Consider the following 12,131-nt stretch of genomic DNA (forward strand, 5'->3'; position numbering starts at 1 on the left):
CTCCTGAGTGGTGACCATCATCACGACTGCGCGTGAATTAGTGAGACAGGGAAGTACTTATAAGGACAGCTGAACACCCTCCTTTTCTTGTGCAGGGGAGTGTGCGTTTCACGTGCTTTTGTTTTAGCTCAGAGCCCTTATTCTGGCAAGGCTGTTAAACTCAGGACTCAATTTGCACGACAGCACAGCTGTCACCTTGGCTGCTAAACGGAGAGGACAGGGGACGTAGTGCCCTGCTGTCTATCTTTCTATTTATTTAGTTTCAACAGTGAGCATGTGTCTGGGTCAAGAACAGCATGCTCTGCCGGATGTGGTGGTGCATGTTTTTAATCCCAGCACTCGGGAGGCAGAGGCAGATGGTTCGCTGTGAGTTCCAGCCTGGTCTACAAAGTGAGTCCCAGACAGTCAAGGCTACACAGAGAGACCCTGTCTCGTAAAACAAAAATACATACATACACATACATACATACATACATACATACATACATACACACATACATATATACATACATACATACCAGCATGCTTCAAGGGCTGGAGATGTGGTCCATTGGAGAGAGTACTTGCTGTGCCAGCACAAGAGCCCATGTGTGGAGCCCCAGCACTGCAGCAGTAAGTAAAAAGCTGAGCATGGCGGTCCCTGCCTGTAACCCAGCACTGGGGAGGTGGAGACAGGAGGATCCCACGGCCTCACTGCTCAGGCAGCCTAGCCAGCTGTTGAGCTGCAGGTTCAGTGTGAGACTCTAGCTCAGAAAATAAGGTGGAGACTGATGGATGATATCTGAAGTCACACAGGGGAGCACATCTGGATACACACATGTACCCACATGGATAGACACCATACATACACACACACACACACACACACACACACACACACACACACACACACGGGAAGAGCATGCCTCAATTGGCTGAAATGAGCAGTCCAACTTGGGGAAGAATACCAAATTACCATGTTGAAATGTGAAAATGTGGAATGTTTGTGCCACCTTTACGAAGTCAGTGACTGCCCTGGGTTAAGAGCTATGCATTTCACCAACACTGGGGGTACTCGCCTTTAATGCCAGTACTTGCAAGGCAGAGGCTGGTGGATCTCTGCATTTAAGGTTAGCCTGGTCTACAGAGTAGCAAGTTCTAGGATAGCCAGGGCTACACAAAGAAACCTTGTCTCAAAAAACAAGCCAACAAGCCAGGCTTGGGGGCACATGCTTTTAATCCCAGCACTTGGGAGGCAGAGGCAGGCGGATCCCTGTGAGTTCGAGGCCAGCCTGGTCTACAAAGCAAGTCCAGGACAGCCAAGTCTACACAGAGAAACCCTGTCTCAGAAGCCCCCCCCCAAAAAAAACAAAGAAACAAACAAGAAACAGAAGTGGGGGACTGCTGGGAGAGTAAACATGTTTCTTCAAGCTCCTTTTGGCTCAGTGCCTTGAGCGGGGCCACAGGAGGATTCTGCCACCTGAACCCAGGCCTCTCTTCCCCATTTCTTTCTTGGGGTTTGGTCTTCATTACCTAATCCAAGATACAAGTGAAAATTATTGAAGTTCCTCAACAGAGGCTGGAAAGATAGCCTGTGGACCCGAGTCTGATCCTCAGAACCCATGTACCAAAGCCAGGCGTAGACTGGCAGTATGGCTCAGCCAGTAAAGGCTCTTTGCTACCAAACCCAGCCACCTGAGTTTGATCTCCGGGACCCACACAACAGCAGGAGAGAACCAGCTCCTGCAAGTTGACCCTTGACCTCTACAGGTATGCCATGGCTTGCATTGCCCTCTCCCACAAACAAACAAACTCTTTTGTTGTTGTTTTGGTTTGGTTTTGGAGACAAGTTTCTCTGTGTATCTCTGGCTGTCCTGGACTCGCTTTGTATACCAGGCTGTCCTCGAACTCACGGCGATCCACATGACTCTGCCTCCCTAGTGCTGGGATTAAAGGCCTGCACCACCATGCCCGGCCCTATAAACATTATTTAAAACAAACAAACCAGGTGTGGTGGTTTGAATGAAAATGGCCACCATAAACTTATAAGGCGTGGCACTTTTGGAGGTGTGGCCTTGTTGGAGGAAGTGTGTCTATTGGATAGTCTGTGAGGTTTCAGATTCTTGAGCCAGGCCCAGTATCTCCTCCTGTCTGCCATCCAGATGTAGAACTCTCAGCTACCTCCCAGCACCATGTCTGCCTGCACGCCGCCATGCTTCCCTCCATGATGATAATGGACTAACCCTCTAAAACTGTCAACCAGCCCCAATGAAATGTTTTCCTTTATAAGAGTTGCCAGCCGGGCGGTGGTGGCGCACGCCTTTAATCCCAGCACTCAGGAGGCAGAGGCAGGCGTATTGCTGTGAGTTCAAGGGCAGCTTGGTCTGCAAAGTGAGTCCAGGACAGCAAAGGCTACACAGAGAAACCCTGTCTCAAAAAAAAAAAAAGAGTTGCCATGGTTGTATGTATGTGTGTGTGTATATATACATACATATATTTGTGTGTATATATATATATATATATATATATATATATATATATAATTTGCCATGGCCCTGGTCTCTTCATAGCAATCAAAAGCCTAACTAAGACACCAGGTTTGGTGGGAGGTGGGGACTAGGGTATTGGAAGGTAGGGAGATTCCTAGGGCTAGGAGGCCTAACTAGTGAGCTCCAGTGAGAGACCCTCTCACAAACACACAGGTAGACATCTCAGGAGCAACACTGGAGGTTGTCCTCTGCCTTTCATGTTCCCTCCCCATCCCCCCACCCCCTACCCCTCCCACCCCACACACAAAGACAAGCATGGCATGACGGTACACCTGATTTGAAAGGAAGGGCAGCCACGGTTTCTGGGCCCTCGGGCTCTCAATGGGGAAAACAGTCAGGACACCTGGTGTGTCAGCTTTATTCCCAGTCTGGCTTGCTCCTCTGACCCCAAGGACAGATGCTGGGGCCTGACCGCCTAGGCTCCAAGCCTAGTTATAGCTGGCTGAATGCAGGCTGTGCCTCTAATTTCTCTGTACCTCAGTTTACTCACAGATAGCATGGGGACAATGACAACATCTCTTCTGAAGAAGCACAGGGAGCATTAAGGATCTGATTTATGTTAAGAGCTTCGGGTGGTGAGCAGCACTGAGAAAGCCCAGGCCTTTGCTGTGGTTCGGTCACCTAGGCGGCTGCCTCCAGTTTGCTTTGCCTTTCAGTTTTTTTTCCCCTCTGGGTTTGTGATGTAATTGAGACCTACTCAGTTGTATAGCTCAGATTTCATATTTGGTTAAATCCAGAATACAGTAAAACTTCAAGCCCCAAACTAAGATATCTTGTGAATGGACCAGACTCCCCCGTCCTGCCTCCTGTTTGTCTTCTCAGTTCATGTCATTTGGCTTCTGGCCTCTGTATAGGCCACTCAGTCTGCTGACAACCTTGCCCCCACTCTCCACTGGCTGTCTCCTGGTCACCATTCTTTTTTTCTACGTCATTTACCTCCGACATCACATTACCTAGGTTTTCACTGCTTCCTGACCACTCTGCCTGAGTGCCCAGGCTGGCCTAGCTAGGAATTCCATAACCCTACTTGTCCTTTATCCACCACTGCCATCCTGTGGTCTAGTGTTCTGTTACCTACAAAACAACCAGCACCGCCCCGGAGGCGTGGTAGCGCACACCTTTAATCCCAGCACTTGGGAGGCAGAGGCAGGTAGATCTTTGTGAGTTCGAGGCCAGCTCGGTCTACAGAGGGAGTTCCAGGACAGCCAGGGCTACACAGAGAGAACCCCTGTCTCCAAAAACAAAAGACCAAAACAAAACCAATCAGCACCTTGGGACACTAGCCGTGGCTTTTATCTTTGATCTCCGTGTACTTTTAGATGTGCTGTCCCCCCTTCTCCGTCCTAGAGGCTAGCCTACTTGTCTGGACTTCCTGGGTTCTCTGCTCCTGGTTGGTTTCTCTCAGCTTAAGTGAGGCCAAGGGATTAAACAGTAGGGGTACAGTCAGGCCTTTTCTTCTCTCCTTCCCTAGGAGATTGTTCAAGGCTGGGTGTATCCCTCAGCCAAGGCTGAGGCTCAAGACTCCCTCCTTTTCTTCCTCTTCCTCCTCTTCTTCCTCTTCTTCCTCCTCTTCCTCCTTCTTCTGTGAGACATGGTTTCTCTGTGTATCCTTGGCTGTCTTGGACGTGATTTGTGGAACAGTCTAGCCTAGAATTCACAGAGATCTGCCTGCCTCTGCCTCCTTGAGTGCTAGCTATGATTAAACGTGTGCACCACCACACCCCACTCAGTCATGAGCTCTTGCAGGGCGATGAAGATGGCCAACTACTGTGCTATGTTCTAAATGTCTGGGGGTTTTGTTTTTGTTTTTGTTTTTTGTTTTTGCCATCCGCATCTCATCATGGACCAGTGCCAGCATGCAGAGCTACTCAGCTCTGCAGATCACACTTTGAATGATGGCACTCTACCCTACTCCCTCGTTTCCAACTCCGGCAGGCAGGTACTTCTGCCTCTCCTGTGGTCTCTCTAGGTTCCTGCTCTCTTCCTCAGGGGACCCTTACAGACACACCTTTGTAATTTGTTATAGTTTATTTATTTCTTTTCGAAACAAGGTCTCACTGTGTAGCCTTGGTTGGCCTATAACCTGATAGATAGATCTAAGATGGGCTCTAGTTCATAGAACTCTGCCTGTGTCTGCTTTCCAAGTATTGGGATTAAAGGTGTGTATCACCACATCTGACCGAAAGGTATATACATGCATGTGCACATGTGTGAAGGCCAGAGGTTGGCTCCAGGTGTGCTGTCACCTCCTACTCATCATCATCACCGTCATCATCACCATCACCATCACCATCATCACTGTTATTGTTATTTTGAGACAACCTCTCTTACTGACTCTGTATCTTGACAACTTGGCTAGACTTGCTGGCTGGTAAGGCCTCAGTGCTCCTCCTGTCTCCACCTCCTCAGTGCTAGGATTACAGATACACACTATCACACTCAGCTTTTCTCAATGGGTGCTGGGCATCCAAACGCAGGTCCTCGTGCTTATATGAGATGTGATTTACCTATTTATCTAGCTATCTCTCTCAATTCTCCATAATTGTTATCTTGGGCTTTTGTTTGTTTTGTTTTGTTTTTCGAGACAGGGTTTCTCTGTGTATCCCTTGCTGTCCTGGACTCATTTTGTAGGCCAGGCTGGCCTCGAACTCACAGTGATCCTCGAACTCACAGTGTCTGCTCTTCCAGAGGTCCTGAGTTCAATTCCCAGCAACCACATGGTGGCTCGCAACCATCTATAATGTGATCTAATGCTCTCTTCTGACCTAAGGGTGTATATGCAGGCAGAGTACTGTATACATAATAATAAATAAATAAACTTTTAAAAAACTGCCTCTGAATTCCATGAACTGCCACAAACTCAATTCCATTGCACTGTCTTTCAACTCACTTTTTTTCTTTCTTCCTTTATTTTTTGTTTTGTTTTGTTGTTTTTTGAGATGGGTTTCTCTGTGAAGACTTGGCCATTCTAGTCTCAATTTCTAGACCAGGCTGGCTACAAACTCAGTGATCCTCCTGCCTCTGACTCCCTGAGTGCTGGAATTAAAAGCATGCAGTACCATGTCCAGCTTCTTTCTTTCTTTCTTTCTTTCTTTCTTTCTTTCTTTCTTTCTTTCCTTCCTTCCTTCCTTTCTTTCTTTCTCTTTTTCTTTTTTCTTTCAACCCAACTGCCAGAACAGGACTGACTAGAAGAACTCAGAGATCTGCATGCCTCTGTCTCCTGAGTGCCGGGATTAAAGGCATGTACCACCTGAACCTAAGCTTTCCTTAACCTGACTGAAACTTAGTCTATACCAGGCTGGCCTTGAACTCAGATCTGCTTGCCTCTGTCTCCTAGCATTAAAGTCGTGTCTGCATTCCAGACAGATCACGTAAACCTAGAAGGTCTTTGTATGTGATCTCTTGCCAGAACAGCCATGTTCTGAATTAAAATTCCTCTACACAGAATTTGTAGAAATATGCTGTTCTTGCTTGCAGGGTGATCTTTTCCCACACATTTCCTCTTTGGCTTCCTGAGTAGAAGAGGAGAGTCCTTACTGCGTAATGTGAGCGAGTTGTTTTGTAATGAGGGGCCACTGGAGTTCTGGGAGCAAAGGCTTCTCTTCTGAGTATAACTGTGTCATCTGTGGAAGGCCTGTAAGACCCCCATGCTGCTTGTCTGTGCCTGAGAGCAGCCCCAGGGAGCAGAGTAGGGGAGAGCCAGCACTGTGAACCAGTTCCTTCTGCCTGCAGCTGTGCATCAGTCCCACAGTGGGTGTGCTGATCTCAGGAGTGGGCTACGGAGAGGCAAGGAGGAGTCCAGGAGAACGGGGGTGAGGAAACCAAACAACTGTCAGAGCCTGTGATTCAGACCTTCCAGTTGCAGAAGGGGTGATTTGGGTTGACATGAATTCCCAGAATGCCTGACACACCCACGAGCAAGCGGGCCCCAACCCATCCCAGGGAGCTTCTGTTAACCAGCCAAGGGCTTGCATGGTTTCTACTCTCAGCATCATTTCCTGCTCTACAACAGCATGTCCCCCTGAGGACATCGGTGAGAGCTGATGGGAAATGGTCCAGAGGCTTGCATGAGATTGACCCGTCATTTTAATAGGGCAGGTTGTTTCAGGAGAGCTGGTGTCCTGTCTTTGCTGACACACCTTAGCTTCTCTTAGTTCCTAAATTGCTTAAGCAGATTGGTCAACTGTTTGGCTTGGTGGTAATGACAGGAATATTTACTCTGTGATCAAACCAAAGGCGGTGAACCTGGAAGGACACTGGGAGGTACACGTGGAAACAGGGGAAGGTATCGCTCTGGGGTCTGCAGAGAAACACCATTCCTGTAGCTTGCTAGTTCTGGAAACTTAAAAGAGTCCTGAGACCACTGCCCCTTTAAGAGCAGGACACTGAAGCTCAAAGGAGTGTACTACTGTTAGAGATTACCCTGGAAATGATAGTCAGGGTTGGAAGCCAAGTCTGACGGCTGCTGGTCTGGTGTGACTCCTAGTGTACTCTGCTACCACACAATGTAGTTGTCTCTCCAGTCAGTCATTGCTCGTCTTTCTCTTTCTTTCTTTCTTTTCTTTTCTTTTTCTTTTTTTTTCTTTTCTTTCTTTCTTTCTTTTTTTTTTTTTTTTTTTTTTTTGGTTTTTCAAGACAGGGTCTCTCTGTGTTAGCCTTGGCTGTGTCCTGGACTCACTTTGTAGACCAGGCTGGCCTCGAACTCACAGCAATCCGCCTGCCTCTGCCTCCCGAGTGCTGGGATTAAAGGCGTGTGCCACCACGCCCGGCTCTTTTCTTTTCTTTTCTTTTCTTTTCTTTTTGAAACAGGGTTTCTCCATGTAGCCTTGGCTGTCCTGGACTCACTTTATAGACCAGGCTGGCCTCTACCTTCCAGAGTTCTGGGATTACAGGTGTCATGCCACTGCGCCCAGCTTCATTTGTTCATCTTTCTTTCATTCATTCATTCATTCATTCATTCACTCGCTCAGTATTTGTTGAACACTGCTATTAGTTGGCCCTGTGATATGAGTATATAGATGTAGAGCCGTGAACGAGATAGGCTGTTAACTCACATTAAATGGGGGACAACAAACAATGGCAAACGTGGTACCTTACAAGAATTTGAGGGTGCCAATGATATTAGGCCTTACAAACCTAACCTGGCCCTGTGGGGGGGTGATAGTGATAATATCCTGGTTAGGTTCTTTTTTTTTTTTTTTTTTTGTCAAGGTGACACAAGCTAGTGTAGAGAAATTTTAACCCATCAATATGACTACTCTGGCAGGACTACAGGCATGTCCCTCACCCCGGCACCAAGACAGGGTTTCTCTGTATAACAGTCCTGGCTGTCCTGGACTTGCTTTGTAGACCAGACTGGCCTAGAACTCACCGAGATCTGCCTGCCTCTGTCTCCCTGAGTGCTGGGATCACAGGTATGCCCAGCTCAGATATCTCTTTAATTCCAGGAGAGAGAGGTAAGTAGATCTCTGAGTTCAAGGCTAGCATGGCATACAGCTAGTTTCAGGTAAAGAAAAGCTTAGGTTCAGGCATGGTGGTACATGCCTTGCATCCCAGCACTCAGCAGAAAGAGGCATGAAGATCTCTGAGTTCTGGTCAGTGCTGTTCAGGCAGCCCTGCTGACAGTGAGCTGAGAGGCAGTGCAGTGAACTGAGTCTGCGGCAGTTCAGTTCATGGAACTTAGATGCAGTTTTCACTGGGACAGTTTTACAGAGACAGGTTGAAGAGAGAACAAGCCAGACACAGGTGGACACAGAACAAGCCAGGGAATGAGAAGGTGCCAGAAGATTAGAACAGATTGCCAAAGTTTGAGGCCAAGCAGAACAATTCAGTCAGAAGCTGAGAAAAGCCAGTTTGAATCAGACAGCTTGGAGAGCAGTTTGAGTCAGAACAGCTGAACTGAACAGCCAGCCAGAGTTCAGAAAGAGCTAGAAAGGGTGATGTTATTCAGCAGAAAGTCACAGAGGCTGAAAACATGCTAGGCCTACATTAGCTTGTACGGAGGCTAGAAGCTTCCAGGACTAGGTTAGCAGACAGAGGCTATAAACCTTGAAAACAACAATTACATCAGGAGAATAAAAGTTATTTTCACAAGCTAGTTATCTGGGAAGACAACCTCAGTTGAGGAAATACCTTCACGAGGTTGCCTGGAGGCAAGTCTATAGTGCAGTTTCTGGAGTGATAATAGATGTGGGAGGGCCCAGCTTGCTGGGGTGGGGCCAAAACCCTGGGCAGGTGGTCCTGGGTTTTATGAGAATTCAGGCTGAGCCAGGGTATGGCGGCACACTCATGCCTTTAATCCCAGTATTCAGGAGGCAGAGGCAGAGGCAGGTGGATCTGTAGGAGTTCAAGGCCAGCCAGGTCTACATAGCAAGTTCTAGGACATCCAGTGATAGCTACATGTGGGATCTGGGGTGGGGTGGGGGGAACCAACAAAACAACAAAAATGAAAGAGAGGAAGAAGGAAGGGAGGGAGGGGATAGGGGCACAGTTCACCTCAGCAAGCACATGAACCAGAATTTGATCTCCTAGAGGCCACATAAAAAAGCCAGGCATCACCGGATGCAATGGTGCATGGCTGTAATCCCAGTACTCAGGGAGCAGAGTCAGGTGGATCTCTGTGAGTTTGAGGCCAGCTTGGTCTACAAAGTGAGTCCAGGACAGCTAAGGCTACACAGAAAAACCCTGTCACAAACAAACAAACAAACAAACAAACAAACAAAGCCAGGGATGGTAGGTGCTTGCTTACAATCCAAGCACTGGAGAGGCAGAGACAAGATGATCTCTGGGGTTTCCTGGCTAGCCAGTCTAGGTAGATTGGTGCGCTCCAGGTTCATCAAAAGATCTTGTCTCCAAAAACAACACAGAGAGCTACTGAGGAAAACACTTGACATTGACCTCTGGCTTCTACATGCTTACGCCCATGTGCAAATGTATCCTGTACACACACACACACACACACACACACACACACACACACTCATACATATACATAGATATAAATTAATAACAGTTGATTCTGTTGTGGGAAAAAAAGATGCACACCTAAGATCTTACCTTTGCTCCTAAGACCTGTCTGACTTTCTGTTGTTCTTTATTTATTTCAAAGCTGAACTTCTATGCTTCCCTTGGGGTGCTGGGCTACAGACCATCTCTTTCCTTTGCCTACCAGGCAGTGGGGTAGGGGTGGGGGATGCTCAGAGGAGGCTGGGAGGCTAGAGAAAGGAGAATGGATTGTTCTTTTTCTGCTTTTGCCTACCATTCCTGTTGGCATTGTCCAACAAAGGTGTTCATCCCAGTGGTGACAGTTGGTACCAATAACCGCGCATGGTGCCACTTCCAGGATGTATGCCCTTGCAGACGTGGCTCACCACTTTCTCTAGAAGCATCAGACTGGGTTACCCACGAATTCCAGTATCCTTGCCTACCACTGTGCTTACCTAAAGGCCAGGTTCCTGACCCTAGCTTCTTCCTGGTGTTGCTGCATGGATGCTTCCCTGCAGGGCTGGAGTGGAAGCACAGGCAAATGTCTTTCCCTGCTATGGGGGAGCCTGTGAATAAGGAAGGTGTGAGCTCCCTGCTCTGGGGAGGTGGGGTTTATAATATGGGAGTTAAGAACTTTGAGAACTCTCTGTTCTAAAACTCCATCCCAACTCTTGCACTAAGGGACTTAACCTATTTGAACCCGGTTTCTGGCTACCGAAAAGAAAACCCTTGGGAAAACCCAGTCCTTCTTTTCTTTTCTTTTCTTTTTCTTTCTTTCTTTTTTAAAAAAATGTTTATTTTGTTGTTCTTCTCGTTGTTATTATTTTGAGACAAGTTCTAACTATTTAGCCTTGCTTGCCTGGAACTCACTCTGTAGGCCAAGCTGCCCTAGAACTCGTAGACGTCTGCCTGCCTCTGCCTCCCAAGTGCTAGAGTTAAAGGCATGTGCCACCACCCCTGGCTTTCCTTTGATTTTTGAAAGATGCTATCTGAATGGCCAGCAAGCTCTAAGACTCCACCTGTCTGTATTTCCCCAGAGCTGGCCTTACAACAGGTCTGCCACCATACCTGGTTTTGTTTTGGTTTGTTTTGGTTTGTTTGTTTTTGAGACAGGATTTCTCTGTGCAGTCCTGGTTGTCCTAGAAGTTGCTTTGCAGACCAGGCTGACCTGAACTCATATACATCTGCCTGCTCTGGCTCCCGAGTCCTGGAACTAACAATGTGTGTCACCACACATGGGTTCTGGTGTCGAACTCAAGTAGGAATCCTTTTGTGGTTAGCCTTTACTGGCTGAGTTATTCTCCCAGCTCCTCCCACCCAGTCTTCATTTGAGGTGTGTGTGTGTGTGTGTGTGTGTGTGTGTGTGTGTGTATAATAGCTCAGAACTCAAAGAGAAACAGTATGATCTGTTCCGGCCAACACCTGGACAGGTCCTTGCCCTCCCTTAGAACATTTACTAAAAGCAACTAAATACTTTGTATCTCTCTGTGTGTGTGTGTGTGTGTCCTTCAAACCAGGAGTGTTTTTCTCAAGGACCAGAAAGCCATTCCTTTGAAATACCATCACCTGGATGGACAGGAAAGAGAGAATCCTAACTTTGACAGTGGCCAGCTACCAGACACAGCCGGCACCATCACATTTATGCAGCCCTCAGCAAAATCTCCCCTTAGAAGCTGTCCACTCCCTTTCCTGCTCCTTTCCCCTCCTTTGTGACGTGCCCAGTCACCTCTGCACAAACTGGAATGGAGCCTGGCTTTCTCTCCTGTGGTCAGAAGTTACTGAATAAAACCTTTTTTCATCACCTTAATTACTGTCTGCTTTTATTTACCATTGTCAGAATCTTCCACCAAATAAAAAGATGACTTAAAAAAATGATTGACAGCCATGGGTAATGCAAGCATCAACAACAGAGGTTTGCTTGTTCTCTTTTCTCTTTGTGACTTGTCTCTTTCCAGGAAGGACATAATCCAGAAAGTAATACAATAAGGGCAAAAGGGAAGCCAAACTGTCCCAAGAGGGACAGCCTGGTTAGGGAACAGGCTGAGAACAAAGAACCCAAAATAGAGTGCTGACATTCAAGAGCTTATTTCTCTCTTACACAGAAGTTAGGAAGTGAGTTCAGGAGCAGAAGGGCAGCTATGATCCCACCCTGCCACCAGGAGGGGATAGGGAAGTGATAGCATCTTTTCCTGGTATACACTCCCCCCACCCCACCCCCACCCCGTGCCTATATCTTAGTGACTGGGCCCCACTAACTTGCAAGGGATGTTGAAACAGACAGTCTTTGGTTAGGTGTTCACATACCCAGGGAAAACCCTTTAATCCCAGCACTTGGGAGGCAGAGGCAGGCAGATCTCAATGAGATCAAGGCCAGCCTGGTCTACAGAGTGAGTTTTAGGACAGCCAAGACTACACAGAGAAACCCTGTCTTGGAAAAACAAGCAACCATGCCTTTAATCCCAGCACTAGGGAGGCAGAGGCAGACTGATTGCTGTGAATTCAAGGCTAGCCTGGTCTACAAAGTGAGTCCAGGACAGCCAAGGCCGTACAGAGAAACCTGTCTGGAGAAACAAACAAACAAACAAAAAACCAAAACAACAACAAAAAAGAAAAGAAAAA

The 12,131-nt window shown here is 47.4% G+C and overlaps 1 protein-coding gene across 1 annotated transcript in view; it reads right to left on the reverse strand.

The window, feature by feature from the left end:
* NRG4 (neuregulin 4) overlaps positions 1 to 12,131 on the reverse strand; it is a 211,101-nt gene that overhangs the window by 60,154 nt on the left and 138,816 nt on the right. The gene's annotated exons all lie outside the window — the stretch shown is intronic.

The sequence above is a fragment of the Acomys minous genome (assembly GCF_964271855.1).
Source record: "Acomys minous genome assembly, chromosome: 5".
Classification (NCBI taxonomy): Eukaryota; Metazoa; Chordata; class Mammalia; order Rodentia; family Muridae; genus Acomys; species Acomys minous.